At 37.0% G+C, this 19,265-nt stretch overlaps 1 long non-coding RNA gene across 1 annotated transcript in view; it reads right to left on the reverse strand.

Moving 5' to 3' along the window:
- Nucleotides 1-347: 347 nt before the first annotated feature.
- LOC144456697 (uncharacterized) overlaps nt 348-19,265 on the reverse strand; it is an 84,447-nt gene continuing 65,529 nt past the window's right edge. Inside the window, exon 3 of the long non-coding RNA XR_013485714.1 lies at nt 348-690. This is a non-coding gene — a long non-coding RNA (uncharacterized LOC144456697). The remainder of the gene's footprint in view (nt 691-19,265) is intronic.

Here is a 19,265-nt window from a genome sequence, read left to right on the forward strand (position 1 = left end):
AGGGGTTTGAAGCCTCAAGCTGGTTTAGCCCATCTGCCGAGACAGTTTTACAGGGTGCATGCAACAGCTTCTTGGAGCCACAGGTGAGAGCTGCATGGCACATGGACACCAAAGGAAAATAAGCAGCTCTGGAAAGGACTAAGCAGTGCTCACATCAGAGGTATTAATCCCCCCAAACAACCTATACACACCTAGACTCTTAATAGAAGACTTATGGAAAGTCATGGATAAGACTCAAAGAAGCTGAGAAGGTATGGAAGGGAAAGAACTCACACCAATGAAATAATGGATCAGTCAAAACACTCAAAAGGAAAAGAAACTTTTTTTAAATCATCTTATTAGTGGTGAGAAAAAAATGGAAAAATGACTTTATTTTAATTTGTTGGTGTTAAGACATGAGCTATCTCTAGCTCTACTTTGTTTTGTCTGGTTTTAGCCTATAATAGCCACACAGTCCTAAAGTGCATTACATTAATTCACTACTTTAACAGTTGTCATAACTAACATTGTAATTTAATTTTATATTAATTTGTAAACATGAGTAAGTAGTACACAGTTTAAGGTTGCTGAAAAACATTTTACCATACAGGTTATATCTTCAGAATTTCTTCATTGTCTACTATGAGATTTCACTTGAAGGGGAGATATTCTGAGCATTTCAGGTAGTCTGTGTCTACAAGACAAAACACCCTAGATAAAAGTGAAAGATTCAATCAATCAACCAGATGTTTGATCTATTCCACATGAAACAAGCAGGCATTTAGAAACATCTGTAGCAGTGACTGGATTTTTTATTATTTGGTATTTGACATCAGTTTGACCTAGCTATAGATAGTGATAATGTTTACCAAAACACTGATGCAGAAAAAAAGGGGGGGAAAGACATGTTTCTGATATAAAAGGGTGCATTTTAAGGGGAGGACAATGAATTAAGTATTCAAGTTCCTTTTATAATGAAGGGAGCAGAGTAAGCTATTGCCTCTTCACCATGATGAATATTTATTCTGAGGTGTCAGTAGTACTTATTATACCTATGTTGTGTTCATTAAAGATGTTATTATACAGCAGTCTGTCAAATAAAGAATGGAAAGCTCTACTAGATATACTGTACACAAGAGAGGTCATAATCATTTCACAAACAAAACTCTCTACTGACAATAATAGTTGTGTGTACATGTATGGTCTGTGTGTGTGTGTGTGTGTGTGTGTGTGTGTGTTTCTTCAGCATGCACACAGATGGCAACAGACATGAAGTGGAGCATGAAAGACAAGCAATAGCTTCCTCTTGGCACAAATTACAGGACTGAATTAGGAGGGATACACCCTTGACATCTGAAGGTGTATGTGTACAATGAAAAGAATCTTGTTTTCTTTCTTCCTTTTTTTTTTTAATTACAAAAGAGAGAATAGATTGAGTGAGAATTTAAGAAAATAAGTGGATGAAAGCTTGGAACTATACATAGCACCCTCTCCTGCTCAAAGATAATAAATGTTCATGATAACTCTACATTGGGTAACATCACCTCAGAAAAATGAGAAGAGAGAAAAAGCCCACATTCTTGGGACCTCAGCAGTGGGCTGGTTAGGCTTTTTCCATGTACTGTCTACTAACCAGGAAAGCACACATAACAGAAAACCGCATATTTGCTGAATGAAAAGAAAATGGGAATTTTTAAGACACTTCTCTTAACCTGGAATTCTTATGTATGCTCTTTAAACTTTATTTAACTAAATATATACATATACACATATATGTATATATACAATGTGTATATGTGTGTATATATACATATATATATAATTTCCTTCACTTTCCATTTATTCTTTAACTTAAAAAATTTGAAAGTCAAAATTTATGAGAGATGAAAAAACTATGACATTCTATCTGACAAGGCTCATTACTTTGAAGTTTGTAGAATGGTTCTTCTTGGCAGAGTGTTTCCAATCCCTAAAGCATCTGTCACAGGAAAGTTTCAGGGAACCAGAGACAAAATACTTAGAGGTGAAATAATGAGAGGCACTAATCTAGTCTCAGAGTCAGGAAGTCTTGGGTTCAAATCCTGCCTCTGCTCTATATTGCCTGTGTGATCCTGATTAAGTCATTTTATGTGCTTAGCACCCACAGGAAATTCTCTAAGACCAGAAGTTGTACAGAAGTGTCTGATCTGACTGAATGGAGGAAGTTCCTCACCACGAACCACACAAGTTGGTGAAATTACAGGTTCAGTCAAAAAAGAAAATGATTTAGTAATCTCTCTCCTCTCACTACACACACACACACACACACACACACACAGAGTGTGAACATTATTACTGCTCTGCTGCCTATCCTTTTCTATTATTTTATTAACAGTCAACATTCATTGATTCCATTTTGTTATGACAAGCACTGAGCTAGCTCTTCTTCCTCCTATAATTATCTCCTCTACTAACCCTTTTCTTTCTGATTCTGAATACACAAAGAGTTAAAAGGGGAAGAGAATTTCTTTTCTAGGATTAGCAAAAAAGGCCATCAATGCACATTAGAAAACAATCAAATAATCATTATTGAACAATTCAGTACAAGAATCATAAAATTTCAAGAGTTGGAAGGGGCCCCAAAAGACATCCAATCCAATTAGAAATTGAACAGGACTCCTCTCCCTAAAACATCCTTGACTGGAGTTATCTAGCCTCTACTAGGAAATCTTCAGCAATTAGAAACTTACTACTTCCTAAAAACATAAAGTTTTATCTTGCTCAAGACAAATCTTAGTAGAATGGAATACATACTTAATTCAGAGTCAAATGATTTGGGTAAAAATCATGATTTTTTCTACTTACTATGTTTTCCTACTTTTGGCCTTAGGGGATTCATTTAACCTCATTGACATTTAGTTTGCATTTATTAAATACATACTTATTATGTACCTTAGATGCCAAAGATACAAAGACAAAACTAAAAAAAAAAAACTAAACTAAAAAGTGGTAACATAACTTCAAGGAGTTTCTATAAGGCAAGGCAAAGTGTACATATATAAGTATTTACAAAATACATACAAAATAAATGCAAGATAATTTTGGTGGGTCAGGGAGTTAAAGTATGGCATACAGGATAGAAAGCTGACATTACAGCCAGAAGGAAGACACCTCTACCTCTATCATATACAGGATGAATGAAAGGAAAAGTCATTTAACCTCTTAAGTGTCCCCAGGAAACTTTCAAAGAGTACAAGTTTCAGCTATGAATTGGTTTTCAAAAAGAAATGGCATTACAGATCTAGTCTTCTCACTTAAAAAAATAGGAGCAAGAGTTATGATCGGGAAAAGGTTCATCTAAAATGTGGTATTTGAGTTGAGCTTTCAAGAAAACTAGGGATTATAAGAGAACAAAGTGAGAATGCAGTGCAATCTAAGCATGAGGGACAATCTGTGCAAACACATGGAGATAGAAGATGGAGTATAACATGAGGAACAATAAAAAGATCAGTTTTATTCTACTACAGAGTACATAAAGAAGATGTAAAGATAGGTTGGAATTACGTTGTGAAGGTTTTTAAGTGACAAACAGAGGGCTTTGTTTTTGTGGCAAGTGCTTATAGTAGCCACTAGAATTCATTGAGCAGGGTAGTGGCATAATCAGACTTGTGCTTTAAGAATATTATTCATCAAAGATAATAACAAGATTCATTTGGAAGAACGAAAGGTCCAGAATATCAAGAGAACTAATGAAAAGAAATGCAGGAAAGGTGGCTTAGCCATTCCAGATCTGAAATTGTAATATAATGCAGCAATCATCAAAGCTACTTGGTACTGGCTAAGAAACAGAGTGGTGGATCAGTGGAATAGGTTAAATATGCAAGACACAGTAGTCAATGATTATAGAAACCTACTATTTGATAAACCTAAAGACCCCAGCTTCTGGGATAAGAACTCATTCTTTGACAAAAACTGCTTGGGAAACTGGAAAAGAGTATGGCAGAAACTAGCATAGACCAAAATCTCACACCGTACACCAAAATAAAGTCAAAAAGGCTGATACTGTAAGCAAACTGGGAGGGCAAGGAATAGTTTACCTATCAGAGTTAGGGAGAACAGAAGAATTCATGACCAAAAAGGAGATAGAGAACACTACAAAAAGCAAAATGGATAACTTTGAGTACATTAAATTGAAATGTTTTTACACAAACAAAGCCAATGCAAGCAAGATTAGAAGGAAAGTAGAAAACTGGGAAAGAATTTTTATAACCAGTGTTTCTGATAAGGGCCTCATTTCTAAAATATGCAGAGAATTAAGTCAAATTTATAAGAATACAAGCCATTCCCCAATTGATAAATGGTCAAAGGATATGAACAGGCAGTTCTCAGATGAAGAAATTAAAGCCATCTATACTCATATGAAAAAATGCTCTAAATCACTATTGATTAGAGAAATGAAAATCAAAAGAACTCTGAAGTACCACATCACTCCTATCAGATTGGCCAACATGACAAAACAGGAAAATGATACATGTTGCAGAAGATTTGGGAAAATTGGAACACTAATGCATTGTTGGTGGAGTGTGTTGTTGGTGGAGTTGTGAAATGATCCAATTATTTTGGAGAGCAATTTGGAACTATGCCCAAAGGGCTATAAACATGTGCATACCCTTTGACCTAGCAATAGCACTTCTAGGGCTATATCCCAAAGAGATCATAAAAATGAGAAAAGGACCCACATGTACAGAAAATATTAATAGCAGCTCTTTTTATGGTAGCAAAGAATTGGAAATTGAGAGGATGCCCATCATTTGGGGAATGGCTGAACAAGTTGTGGTATATGAATGTAATGGAATACTATTGTGCTATAAGAAATGATGAGCTGGTAGACTTCAGAAAAATCTGGACAGACTTGTATGAACTGATGCTAAGTGAAGTGAGCAGAACCAGGAGAACGTTGTACACAATAACAGCCACGTTGTGTGATGATTAATATTGATAGACTTAGCCCTTCTCAGCAATGCAAGGATCTAAGACATCTCCAAACGTTTCATGATGGAAAATGATATCCACATCCAAAGAAAGAACTATGGAGGTTGAATGCAGATCGAAGCATACTATTTGCTATTTTTTTCCTTCTGTTGTGTTTTGTTTCCTCTTTCTGGTGGTTCCTCCTATTGGTTCTAATTCTTACTTACAACATCACTAATGTGAAAATGTTTAATAGAATATATATGTACAGCCTATACCAGATTGTGTGCCATCTTGGACAGGGAGACTAGGAGGGAGAGAAAGAAAAATTTAAAATTCAAAAGCTTATGTAAGTGACTATTGATAAATTAACAAAAAAGAAAAAAATACATAAATACTTATACTCTAAAAAAAAGAATATTATTCATGTAAAAAATTATTTTTTAAGTAGAATACCTCTAAGGTTTCTTTGAGTTCTAAGTCCTATGGCTCTGGAGGCAGATAGTTATCACAGTGAACAGAGTATTGGTCTGGAGTCAGGAAGATCTGAGTTCAAATTTAGCTTCAAAAAGTTACTAGTCATGTGACCCTGGGCATGTCACTTTTCCTCTGATTACCTTAATTCAATTCAATAAACATTTATTACGTGGCTATATGTCCCAGGCATTGTGCTAAGAGGTAGGGACACAAAAAGAGGCAAAAAATAGTCCCTGCCCTAAAAAAGGAGCTAACAATTTAATGCGAGAGACAACATGTAAACAAATACCTGCAAAGCAAACTATGTACAGGATAAACAGAAAATATTTAAGAAAGAAAAAGCATGGGAATTAAAAGATGTTAGGGAAGACTTCCTGTAGAAGGAATGATTTTATTTGGGACATAAAGGAAGCCAGGGAGGTCAATAGTTAGGGTGGAGGAGGGCGAACATGGGAGATAGCCAGAGAAAAATGCTTGGAGTTGAGACATGGAGTGCCTTGTTTGTAGAACAACCAGAAAGCCTCATTTTCCTGAACTGTAAATTAGGAGTAATAATAGCACTTACCTTACAGGATTTTTGTGAGGATCAAATGAGATAATATTAGAAAGTATTTAGCTCAGTGTTTGGCACAAAGTTGGTGCTTTACAAATATTTTCTGCCCTCCATTCCTATCCTTTTCCCTTTCCTTCCCTCTCTTTCCTTTTCCTTTCCTCTCCTTCCCTCTCCTTCCCTCCCCTCCCCTCATCTTCTCTCTCATCCCCTTCCATTCCTTTCCTCTGGAGAACTATTAACAGATATTTTTGCATAAGCAGAATACGGCAGTAATTGGTAACATGATGTTGCTTTGTAAATCTCTAAAATATCTTTTGAATCAAAATTAAAGATATATTCAATAAGATGTTTAAAGGAATCTTTTATTAAATTCTACTTCTATGAAAATTAGCAATCCATGAAGAGAAAACATGTTTTATCTTCCTTATTTTCTTGGAGGGAACAAGGCGGAGCTGTGACTAGGCCTGTGATTTCATGAGTACAGCGAACTCCTATGGAGCAAACTCCCTTTACCATTAAAGGTAACTATTCAATATTACTCTATTAATTAGAGTCCAAATATATTATATATTTCAATAGGGATAGCAACTAGATCTGTGATATCATTGATTTAGAGTACTACTGAAAAAGGAAACTCTATGCTGCAGACTGGTACCTTCTCCACAATTTATGGTTTTAGAGAACTGTCTGCAGCAGCAGCAGGTTAAGTTATTGGCTATGGATTACCAAAACTGTATGTGTCAGAGGCAGACCATGAACCAAAACTTTCCTGGCTTTGTGGCTAGATCTCTACTGATTAAACTATGCTGCCCCTAGCAAATGTGATATATCTCTATTAAGAAAGACTACTTGACTAACCTGATACATCATTTCCTGATAATGCCAGATAACAAATGGCTTACTGTGGCTAGTTATCTAAATTAAGAGGATATAGCTACATTAACTACATGGCATGTCCATATCTGTATGAATCTGCCTGATTTGATTAAAGGCTCAGGTAGAAATTAATGGATAGTCAGGAAAGTATTTTCTATTTAGAGTCCCAGGATACCCTTCTAGCCTCAGACTTCACGGTGGCTACAGATATTTGCTTTTTGGTCTCCTTTCTCAACTTTCTCAATCACGTCAGTGTTACTGTCCTGTTTAACCTTTATTCCTCCAAGAAGTGTTCTTTGAGAGATCCATAATTTAAGAACGATGGGGATCTTAACCTTCCTCTCTGTCATTATTTCCTTCCTGTGATCCTAAAGATGTGTGGCTAAACCATTTGATTGGTCTAAATCCACCTGAATTGGAACTTCAACTCTTTATATAGAGAGACTTAAATAACAGAGGAAAATGGTACTAACTGATTTCTCAGTAGGACTATAAATGCCTTCAGTCATTATCATTGTTTAATAGAAAGAACCAGAGCTTTGGGATTACAGGACCTAGGTTCAAATCCTACTTGCTATTTTATACCCTCTTTGACCTTTAACCTTCTGAGGTTTCATTTTCCTGATCAATAAAATAATTAGGCTGAAATGTTGATGGTTTCTAAAGTCCCTTCGAACTCTAAATTTATAATTCTATGATCTTAGGATAATGATGATGCTATATTCAGTCTCTATGTCTTACCCAAAGTTCTTAATCAAGTCATACTCTACCCTAAGCTCTCCAAATTTGGTTCCTCTGATTCATTTTTCCCACACTCTTAGGATTTTTACATCTCAGAAAACTTGAACTTAGCCCTCTTGAAATTTGGCATTTTGACATGACTGACAAGTTCCAAGTCAGCCTTGATCCTTGTTCTCCACCCACATTGCAGTTAGGTCCTCATTGTTTGGTATTCTGCCAGTTAATAATGAAAGTAGTTTCTACTACTGTTTTCTAGTAGTTTCCAGTTTATTTGTTTTGTTTCCCCAGCTGAATGTAAGTTTCTTGATGGCAGGAAGAATCTTTGCTGCTTATTTTTCATCTTGAATCATGCCAAGAATAGTCAAAATTATATAGGGAGTACTCAGAATGTTGACTGATTGAAAGAGAACTTCTGAATCTTACCTCCACACAGAAGATGGCCAGCAGTCAAGAGATTAAGAGAAAGTTAACTTCAGGCTCTGCTTCCTATATTCATTCCCAATGGGGAGATGATTAAGTTTTCTTAATCTACCAGAAGGAACAGAAATCTGGAAAAGGCCCTTGGAAGATACAGCATACCCAGTGTCAAACTTGAACAAAATTTTGAAGTTAGAAAAAATTCCCTTTGGTGTCCCAGGCTCCAATTCTGTGCCTTTACTCTTTAGCTCATTGAACAGTACTTCTTTCTTCTCCCCTACATTCCATCCCACCCCAGTTATCTTACTCTAGGCACCAAATACTGGCCCCTTATGCTCTAATCTCTCTAGTGGCCTTAGAAAAATCATCTCTTAGTTCCTTCATTCTCACTAAGGTGGAAGTTATTAATAAAAGATTCCAATGTTACTTTTCCCACAGGTATTTGCCTCCTGTCATTGAAATCATAAAATAAAAGGATGACCAAAGAATCATAGGTTTATTGCTGAAAGAGACCTCAGAAGTTGTCTAGTATAACTCCCTCATTTTATAGTTGAGGAAACTGAGGCCCAGTGAGGTTAAATGTGTTACCACAGGTCACGTAGACAGTAAGCATTAGGATTTGAACCTAGGTCCTATGATTCCAGAAAGTGAACTCTTTCTATCACAGCATAATGACTCTCTAACAACAGAAATTCAGGCAATAACCAGCCAAAAAAGGAACAATTTGAGTTGGCAAAGCAACATTCTTCTGTTCAATTTCAGGAAAATGTGGAACACACATATGATTCTAGGTCCCCTCATCTTTTAGAGGCAGTACCACGAGTACCATGACCCCTTGTTCTGGGTAACTTTTACCAGACTAGTCTGTGGCATTTGGAGTACCTCCTTCCAGCTTCTGCACTGTTCTATGATACAGCCACTCATAAATATTTCAATTAAGCACACATGAACACCATATAGACCACAGGCAGCATCCTGCCAAATACTATCAAGGAAGGACATAAATCCATTTGTTTGCAGTTCACCATTTGTGGTAAAGCTATGGTAATACAATGTCCAAAGAGCAGAGCTTTGATGTTTGTTGAATAAAGACGAAGTATCCCACTGGTCTTTGATCCACTAAAAGTGCAAACACTAAGTTCCAGCGTCAATTTCATCAAGCCACAGAATCTTTCAACTTTTTTTTTTCATTTGTTTGTTTTTTTTAAAAGAAGAGCAAGCTAGTGACCCTTTAATTTCTCTCCCTTGGAAATAATGGCTCACTGCCAGAAAGGGACAATTCTTACCCTTCTGCTAAGCCTCCACTGAGAGGACAGACTATTTCTCTTTCCACAGTGAGAGGCCAGAGGTATCAGAAGGATTTGAAAGTAAATTCTGTAGGCCAGAGATAGAAATTCAATAATTTGGGGGAGAAAAGATAAACCCTGGGAGCTCTGTATTTTAGTGCCCTTTTCACTGTGGGGCATGGCCCTTTATATGATCCTCACTGCAGAATACAACAGTATACCTTTCAGCACTGAAAGGGTTGGACTGCAACTGGATTTGGCCTCAGGGTAGGAGTGGGTAATGTTTTAAAATGAAATATATATATATATATATATATATATATAAACAAAAGATAAGGTGGTCAATCTTACCAAGGCAAACATATATACAGCACACCTAAATCACTGCTGAATTCCTCAGAGACACCTATGTGTGCATGAGAAGCTCTTTCCTTGTAAGCAACCCACAGACCTCCCCTTTCCCTAGGGAGCTCCACAAAATATTTACTGGAAAAGCCAACTGTAACACCTGGAAGCAGAACACACTGAGAAAAAAAAAATAGTTCTAAAATATATATTAAAAAAAAGTTAAATCTAAAACTTGTCATTTCCTTCATTTTTTTTTCTTTGTGTATTTTACTGTTCTGTTGCCCCTGTGTGAATTACAGTATAGTATTCTTTTCACACTTAGAAACAAGTCCAGAGGCTAAGTTCAAGTAGCAGACAATAGTAAATAGAATATTACCTAATCTTCCCATGATGCTTTATAAAAACAACAACAACAACAAACTTTTGTAATATAAGGAGGGCTGATCAAGAGAGGTCCCTGATAAATTCAATGAACTCCTCAATCAGCTTGGTGAGGGAGGTAAGTGAACCCTTGAGCAAATGACAGGTATCTCTCCATGAAATGTGTGGGTGTACCCATTGGCACCTTACTGATAGGACAAGGGAAAGATCTTAACTGGGTTTCAGTGCCTTAGCTGCCTGACTGACTGAGCCTCTGGGGAGAATGGACTCACCAGAGGACCTACCTCTCCTTAAGGAAAATCAGTTTCATTGCTTTTAAACTTTAAACTTTGAGTCTTTGTCAATATTGCACCCTTGCCTGAAAAGGTGGACTTAATTTGCACTTTAAAATAGGTTCAATATCTTCTTTAAGGAACTAAATATTTAACTAACCTGATTAATCAGCAATATTATTTCAGTACTGCACATAGTGAAACCCTTCCATTGCTCTCGTTAATGTTTAAGAACTCAACCCTTTATAGAACTATGATAAGTAAGGCAATATTTCATTCAACAATTATTTACTGAACACTTATAATGTGCACAGTGATGCCCAAGACAATTTATGGGATATAAAAGAAACAGAATAATAACCTCTTAACAGTTCCTCCTGCCTCTACTTTCTGCCCTTCCTCCCCTCCCAAGTCTGACCTTTCACATTCCCCAAGAAATCCTTCTTATTGTCAGCAGCAGGCAGAGACAGGAGGCATTCAGGACATTAAACTTAGTCTTCTTCTTCAAGCAGTTGGATTTTGTGACATGGGAGACACTGGCACAGGACCACTCTGCATGGTGTGCGCCCACACCAGAGAAGATGCTGTGCTCTACAAGCAAAGTGGAATTGGAATAGCTCAAATGAAATGCAAGATGTGCAAATTCAGAGAATCCACCCCAAATGTTCACATGCATTATTTGTGCGCGACCTGTGGTAGAACATTCCCAGCTTTTACTGGTTCGATCAGCCACAGTCAGACACACTGTAGCTTGACTCTAAACATGCATAGTGATATCATTTTGGTCCTCTTCCAAGACAAAGGACAACTAACCAGTGATTGACCACAGAATACTTTAAACAAGGATTTCAGTGGTGGAATGCCATGGGGGAACAGAAAACAGAATAAGCCCATTTTGCAATAGTCGAGAGTAAGGTGCCTCAGTGGTGGAAATGAGAGTTGAGAACCATTACTCACATAGGAAGCTGATAAGGTCTTAAGGTTTTGGGAGTATTCTTAGAGCCATATTCTCTGGGGCTCTCTAATGGTTTTCTCAGTTCAAGAAGGTGCCTAGAGTTTGACATGCTTGTCTTTCCTAAGAAAAGGGGCTTTCAGAGTGCTAGTTATCTTATCTCCCTAGGCCTCTAAAAGAAAATAATGTGGAGACTGAGGCAACAAGATTAGTCAAGTGCTCTCACATTTATCTGAGTGTTTTTGGTCTGAAAATGTCTACAGAGACTCTCTCCTTTTCCTCCAACATATGTCGACAATGGAGGTCTTATCTCTGCTATCTTGCTATTTAATGCACTAATCTGGTCAATATCTTTCCGTGGCCCCCTGTGTTCTACTAAGCAAAGTTCAGACCCTGGAATATTAAAGACTCTTCATAACTGGACCCCAACTTACCTTTCCAGTCTTTTCTTCCACTACTTCTTTCATGCATTCTATGCTTCAACTAAAATTAGACTACTCTCATACCAAATTCCTTCTATGACACAAACATGGTTTTGATACTTAAACTAGGGAGAGCAAAAGCAGAGGGAAAAACACATACATACAAACTATGGGCCATTTTCCCTAATAAATACTGATGTAAAAAATACTGGCAAGGAGATTACATCAACATATCACAAATACCATATACTATAACCAAGTTGGGTTTACAGCAGAAATGGAGGGCTGGTTCAGCAGTAAGAAAGCTATGACTATAACTGACCATAAGAATTCAAAAAGGAATTGAGGAGGCTTCATGGTGAAGTAGGCAATTCTGAAATGGATACAGGAGAGAAGATAAGGATTCTAAGAATGCAAAAATGTATAATGCATTCTGTGCATAGGGAAGAATTTGTATAAATGCCTAGAGATGGTAAGTGTAGGATAGATTTCAAAGAACAGCTAGCAGTCCAGTTTTGCAAGTTGGATCCAGATTGTGGAGGACCTTAATTATCAAGTTAAGATGTTTATGTCATATCCTACAGGCAGGATGTCACACCCAAGGATCATTAGCAGAGGAAGAACAGGGATAAATCAAGACCATAAAAAAGAATATTTTGGCAGTTGTATGGAGAATTGATTGGAGAATGGAGGGAAGAGAATCTGTGAGAATATTCAAGAGCTATTATTGCAGGCAAAGCTAGACTACTAGGTTAGGATCTGAACCACATTAGTGGCTGTGTGAGTAAAGAGAAGAGAACAGATGTGGGAGATTCTATGAAAGTTGAATGGAATGTAAAAACAAAAAGCTTGGTGCAGTAGTGTTCAAAAATGTTTACTGAGTGACTGGATCACAGAACTAAAGGGACACAGGAAGATTAGCATCTTCTTCCTTTAAAGCCAGTTCAGTTTGGCATAAGGATAGGAGCTAACAAAAAGCATATTTACCAATTTAGGCTTTGTTTGGCATAAAGAGTGATATTTAGTTGTAGCTTACAAGTGTAAGCTTACAGAAATATTACTGAAGTTAATGTAAAGTTGTAACTCTAAACAACCTCCACAATCATCAACTTAAATCCACAGAAAGTCATTAAGTAACTATTATATGCTTTAAAAGAGGCAGTGACATAAGGATTAGAAAGCTAGATTTCTAGACAGGAAGATCTGGGTTGAAATCTCACCCTTGGCACTTACTACTCTCTATGTGACCAGGGACAAGTCATTAAAAGTCTTTAAGTCCAGGCACTTCTTTAAGACTATAAGTCGATACCAATCAAACTACCAAAAACTTATTTTATAGAGTTAGAAAAAATAATAACAAGATTCATTTGGAAAAACAAAAGGTCCAGAATATCAAAGGAACTAATGAAAAGAAATGCAGGAGAAGGTGGCCTAGCAATTCCAGATCTTAAATTGTATTATAAAACAGCAATCATCAAAACTGCTTGGTATTGGCTAAGAAATAAAGAGGTGGGTCAGTGGAATAGGTTAAATATGCAAGACACAGTAGTCAATGACTACAGTAATCTATTATTTGATAAACCCAAATACCCCAGCTTCTGGGATAAGAACTCACTTTTTGAAAACAACTGCTGGCAAAACTGGAAAAGAGTATGGCAGAAACTAGACATAGACCCAAATCTCACACCATATACCAAAATAAAGTCAAAATGGGTTCATGACTTAGATATAAAGGCTGATACCATAAGTAAACTGGGAGAACAAGGAATAGTTTACCTATCAGATCTATGGAGAACAGAATTCATGACCAAACAGGAGATAGAGAACATTATGAAAAGCAAAATTGATAATTCTGATTACATTAAATTGAAAAGTTTTTGCACAAACAAAGCCAATGCAACTAAGATTAGAAGGAAGGTAGAAAATTGGGAAAGAATTTTTACAACCAGCCTCTCTGATAAAGGCTTCATTTCTAAAATTATATACAGAGAATTAAGATGAATTTATAAGAACACAGGCCATTCCCCAATTGATAAATGGTCAAAGGATATGAACAGACAGTTCTCAGATGAAGAAATTAAGGCCATCTATAGTGATATGAAAAAATGCTCTAAATCGTTATTGATCAGAGAAATGCAAATCAAAACAACTCTGAGGTACCACATCACACCTATCAGATTGGCCAACATGACAAAACAGGAAAATCATAAATGTTGGAGAAGATGTGGGAAAATTGGAACACTAATACATTGTTGGTGGAGTTGTGAAATGATCCACCCATTTTGGAGAACAATTTGGAACTATGCCCAAAGGGCTACAAAAATGTGCATACCCTTTGATCCAGCAATAGCATTTCTAGGGCAATATCACAAAGAGATGAAACAAATGGGAAAAGGACCCACTTGTACAAAGTATTCATAGCAGTTTTTTTTTTCTGTGGTGGCAAAGAATTGGAAATTGAGAGGATGCCCATCAATTGGGGAATGGCTGAGCAAGCTGTGGTATATGAATGTAATGGAATACTATTGTGTTATAAGAAATGATGAACAGGCTGACTTCAGAAAAATCTGGAAAGACTTATATGGTCTGATGCTGAGTGAAGTGAGCAGAACCAAGAGGACTTTGTGCACAATAACAGCCACGTTATGCAATGACTAATATTGTTAAACTGAACCCTTCTCAGCATTACAAGGATCTAAGACATCTCCAGAGCCCTCGGGATGGAAAATACTGTCCACATCCAAGGAAAGAACGATGGAAGTCAAATCCCTATCACTTATTTTTACCTCCTGTTGAGTTTTGTTTCATCTTTCTCATGGTTCCTCCTATTGGTTTTAATTTTTACTTACAACTTCACTAATGTGAAAATACATTTAATAGGAATGTAAATGTAAAGCCTATATCAGATTGTGTGCCATCTTGGGGGGGGGGGGGAGGAAGGAGGCGAAAAATTTTCAACTCAAAAATACATGGAAGTGATTGTTGATAAATCAAAATAAATTAATAAAACTTTTTTAAAAAGATGAAACTAAAAAAAAAGGCTATAAGTTGACCTATTTAGTTATATCATTCTATGCAAAAAACATACATACATTCTGAAGGTTCCGACTAGAAAAAGGTTTTCTTTTAAATACTGAGGCAGTATAGTATAGTGGATAGAGAACTAAATTTGAATTCCAACTGTGGCACTTAATTTATTTATGTTATTCTAAATGGATCACAGCTTTTAAACTTTAGAAGGGACATAAGAGGTCACCTAATATATCTTGGTCATTTCACAAATCAGGAAACTGAGCCTAAGAGAGATTGATTTTCCAAAGTCACACAGATAATAATCAGCAGATTTCCCCCCCAATCCAGGTTATCCTCCACTCAGATATCAAAGTGATGTTCCTATAGCATAGATCTGATTATGTCACCCCTCTACTCAGTAAATTCAATGGCTCCCTATCATATCCAGGATCAAATATAAAATCCTCTGTTTTCAATATAAATCCTTCATTATCATTATTATCTTTATCATTCTTATTATTATGAAACACCCTCCACCCCTCCCAGCTTTCCAGTCTCATTCTATATTCTACCACTTCCACATACTTTTTACTCTAGCAACTCTGACTTCCTTGCTTTTCCTCAAACAAGACATTTTCTCTGGTACTCCCCCATTCCTGGAATTCTCTCTCTCTTTATCTCTGCCTGTTCACTTCCCTGGCTTCCTTCAAATCCCAGCTAACATCTCACCTTCTGAAGGAAACCTTTCTTCATCCCCTTAGGATTAGTAGCTTCTCTCAGTTGATTATTTCTAACTTATCTTGTATATAGCTTGTTTGTACAGAGTTGTTTGCATGTTGTCTCCCTCATTAGATTATAAATTCCCTGAGAGCAGGGAATGGCTTTTGCATTTCTTTGTATCCTGATTGCTTAATACAGTGCCCAGCACATAGTAGTAGGTGCTTAATACATTTTTGGATGAATGATATGATTCAAACCCAAGTCCTCTGGATTTTGAATCTAGTATTATTTCAACGACTATACCATTTTGTAACTCCCACTCTCTGTTTCTCAGTTTCTTCATCTACAAAATTGGAATTCTATTACCTGTAACATATACCTCATAGGTAGTAAAAGGGGACAAATGAGATAATGTATGTAACATGCATTAAAAATCTTGAAGTGTATATAAATGTCAATGGTTCCCATTGAGCCTTATGCTTACTTTGATGCTTCCTCCAAATGACATCTATCTTTGTGGTCTTCTAGGAAAAAGGACATAAGAGCTATACAGTTATATTAAAAGGTATATTGCCTTCCCCTTCTCTCCAAAAACAGATAAAAGAAAAGAAAAAAAATGACTATGAGCTTTTGCTCATTCCAATGGACCAACATACGTACTCATCCTCCCTTAACAACTTTTGAAAGCCCAGAAAATATTGCCCCAGGAAAAACTCTGGAACAGCTGAACTGGAAGAAAGAGGTGGTGCAGCAGTCCAGCAGCCCAGATAGCATGAGGGATTCACAGGAAAGGCCCCTCTTGCCCTGAGGGAAGAGGAGTAGTACAGAATGGGAGGCATCCCAGCAACCTAGGGGAAGGTTCTACCTCATCATACCAGGAGGAGATCCTGAACCCCAGGTGGTGGAGCAGGCAAACACCAACACCTGAAACCCAGAGTGCTTCAGTGAGTGTGGGGTAACTGCTGGAAACCAACTCAGGAAACCACCACAAGCCTTGGCATTCTATAGCAGTCTCCTAATGCCTCAACAAAACTCTGTGAAGTGCTCCAAGGGGCCCCAGGCAGAGAAACATCCTGCAACATCCATCTGAAAGTAGCTGAAGAAAGTGAAAGGAAAGGAAAAGCAGGCAACCTCCAGAGGCCAGACCACCCAATCCTACCCCTAGAGTTCCAATGCTGCTGATTCCAGCCCAACACCAGGTAAGATGCCAGAACCCTACAGCCTCCAACTGCCAACATTAGAGGCCCCAGTACACAAAGCCAGTAACCAGGCCCAAGGCTTGCAACACAAGAAGCTTGGGTCAGTGCCTTCTGTTGTCCCCAGCAGGAGAGCTCAATCTCTTTAAAGGCCAGGAAATAAGCAAACACCATGAGCAAAAAGAAACGTACCATAGATTTGTATTATGAGAACTGTGAAGATGAAGGCAGAAATTCTGAAGAGGACAATATTGTCAACAAACCCACATCTGGAACCTCAAAAGGCAATATGAACTGTTCTGAAGCCCAAAAAGCCTTCTAAGAGGAGCTCAAGAAGGATTTTAAAAGTCAAATGAGAGAGGTAGAAGAGTCCCTTAAAAATATAACTGGCCAACTCGAAAAAAGTACACTGAAGAAAACATGTCCCTAAAAAGTACAATTGGCCAATGAAAAAAAGGACCTGAGAAAATGAAGTCCCTAAAAAACAATTGGCCAATTGGAAGGAAGTACAAAATCTAACAGAAGAAAAAATTGTTAAAAATTGAATTGGAAACTAATGACTCTATGAGAGAGCAAGAATCAGTCAAAAGAAACAAAAAATGAAAAAATAGATGAAAATGTAAAATACCTCATTGTAAAACAACTGACCTGGAAAATCAATCAGGAGAGACAATTTAAAAATTATTGGACTACCTGAAAATCATGATGAAAAAAAGAGCCTGGACAGTATCTTTCAGGAAATCATAAAGGAAAACTGCTCTGAGGTCCTAGAACCAGAGGGTTAAACCGAGATAGAATGAATCCACTGAAGAAGAATGATCCCCTGAAAGAGATCCCAAATTGAAAACACCAAGGAATATAATAGCAAAATTCCAAAATTACCAGATGAAAGAGAAGGTACTGCAAGCAGCCAGAAAGAAACAATTTAAATATCATGGAACCACAGTCAGGATTACACAGGACCTTGCAGCTTCTACATTAAAAGACCAAGGGCATGGAACATGATATTCCATAAGGCAAAGGAGCTTGGATGCAGCCAAGGATCAACTACCCAGCAAAATGAGCATGATTTTTCAAGGGAGAGATGGATATTCAATGAAATAGGGACTTCCAAACTTCCTGATAAAAAGACCAGAGCTCAACAAAAATTTGATCTTCAAGTACAGACTCAAGAAGGACATAAAAAGGTAAATGGAACAGAAAGATACAATATGTTGTTAATAAGGGCAAACTGTTTACATCCCTACAAGGGAAATGATACTGGTAACTCTTGAGAACTGTACTGTTATTACACCATGTTAAAGGGTTACACATAAAGGTGGTGGATATAAGTTGACTTTGACATAATGATGAAAAAAAATCTAATCAAGTGGGTTAAATGGATCCAAATAAGTGGATTAATCTGATCTTAGAAAATGTACTGAGAAAGGAGGAGGCAGACAAGGGTAAATTACATTACAGGAAAAGACACAAAAACCTATTACAGCAGAGGGAAAGAAGGGAGATGAGCATTGTCTGAACCTTACTCTCATCAGATTTGGCTCAAAAAGAGAATAACATAATCAGTTAGGTATAGAAATCTAACTTGCCCTATAGGCAGTAGCAGGGAAAAGGGGAAAGAAAAGGGGGGGGAAGAAGGGAGGGAAGAAGGTAAGGGTAAAGGGGAAGAAAAGGGAAAGGGATAATAAAAGGGAAGAGGACTGAAGGAGGTGGTTCAAAAGCAAAACACTAGTGAAGAGGGAAAAGGAGAAAGAAAAGTATCAATGGGGAGAAAAGGACAGAGAGAAAGACACAGATAGTAATCATAACTGTGAATGTGAATGGGATGAACTCTCCCATAAAATGGAAATGGATAGCAGAATGGATTAAAAACCACAATCCTACAATATGTTGTTTATAAGAAACACATTTGAAACAGAGGGACACAAACAGGGTAAAGGTAAAAGGCTGGAGCAGAATATATTATGCTTCAGCTGAAGTAAAAAAACAGGGGTAGCAATCCTGATCTCAGACAAAGCAAAAAAAAATGATCTAATCAAAAGAGATAAGGAAGGAAACTACATCCTGCTAAAAGGCACCATAGACAATGAAGTAATATCATTACTAAATATATATGCACCAAATGGTATAGCATCCAGATTCTTAGAGGAGAAGTTCAGGGAGTTACAGGAAAAAACAGACAGCAATACTATACTAGTGGGGGACCTGAACCTAGATAAATGTAAACACAAAATAAACAAGAAAGAAGTTAAGGAGGTGAATAGAATATTAGAAAAGTTAGATATGGTAGACCTCTGGGGAAAATTGAATGGGCATAGAAAGGAATATACTTTTTTCTTGGTAGTACATGGCACATACACAAAAATTGACCATGTACTAGGGCATAAAAACCTCACAATCCAGCAGAAAGGCAGAAATATTAAATGCATCCTTTTCAGATCATGATGCAATAAAAATTATATGTAATAAAGGGCCATGGAAAGATAAAAAATAATTGGAAACTAAGTAATCTAATCCTAAAAAATGATTGGGTCAAACAACAAATCATAGAAACAATCAATAATTTCATTCAAGAGAATGACAATAATGAGACAACATACCAAAACTTATGGGATGCAGCAAAAGCAGTTCTTAGGGGAAGTTTTATATCTCTAAATGCTTACATAAATAAAACAGAAAAAGA

Source organism: Phascolarctos cinereus, unplaced genomic scaffold (genome assembly GCF_003287225.1).
Source record: "Phascolarctos cinereus isolate Bilbo 61053 unplaced genomic scaffold, phaCin_HiC Scaffold_4;HRSCAF=312, whole genome shotgun sequence".
NCBI classification, from domain to species: domain Eukaryota; kingdom Metazoa; phylum Chordata; class Mammalia; order Diprotodontia; family Phascolarctidae; genus Phascolarctos; species Phascolarctos cinereus.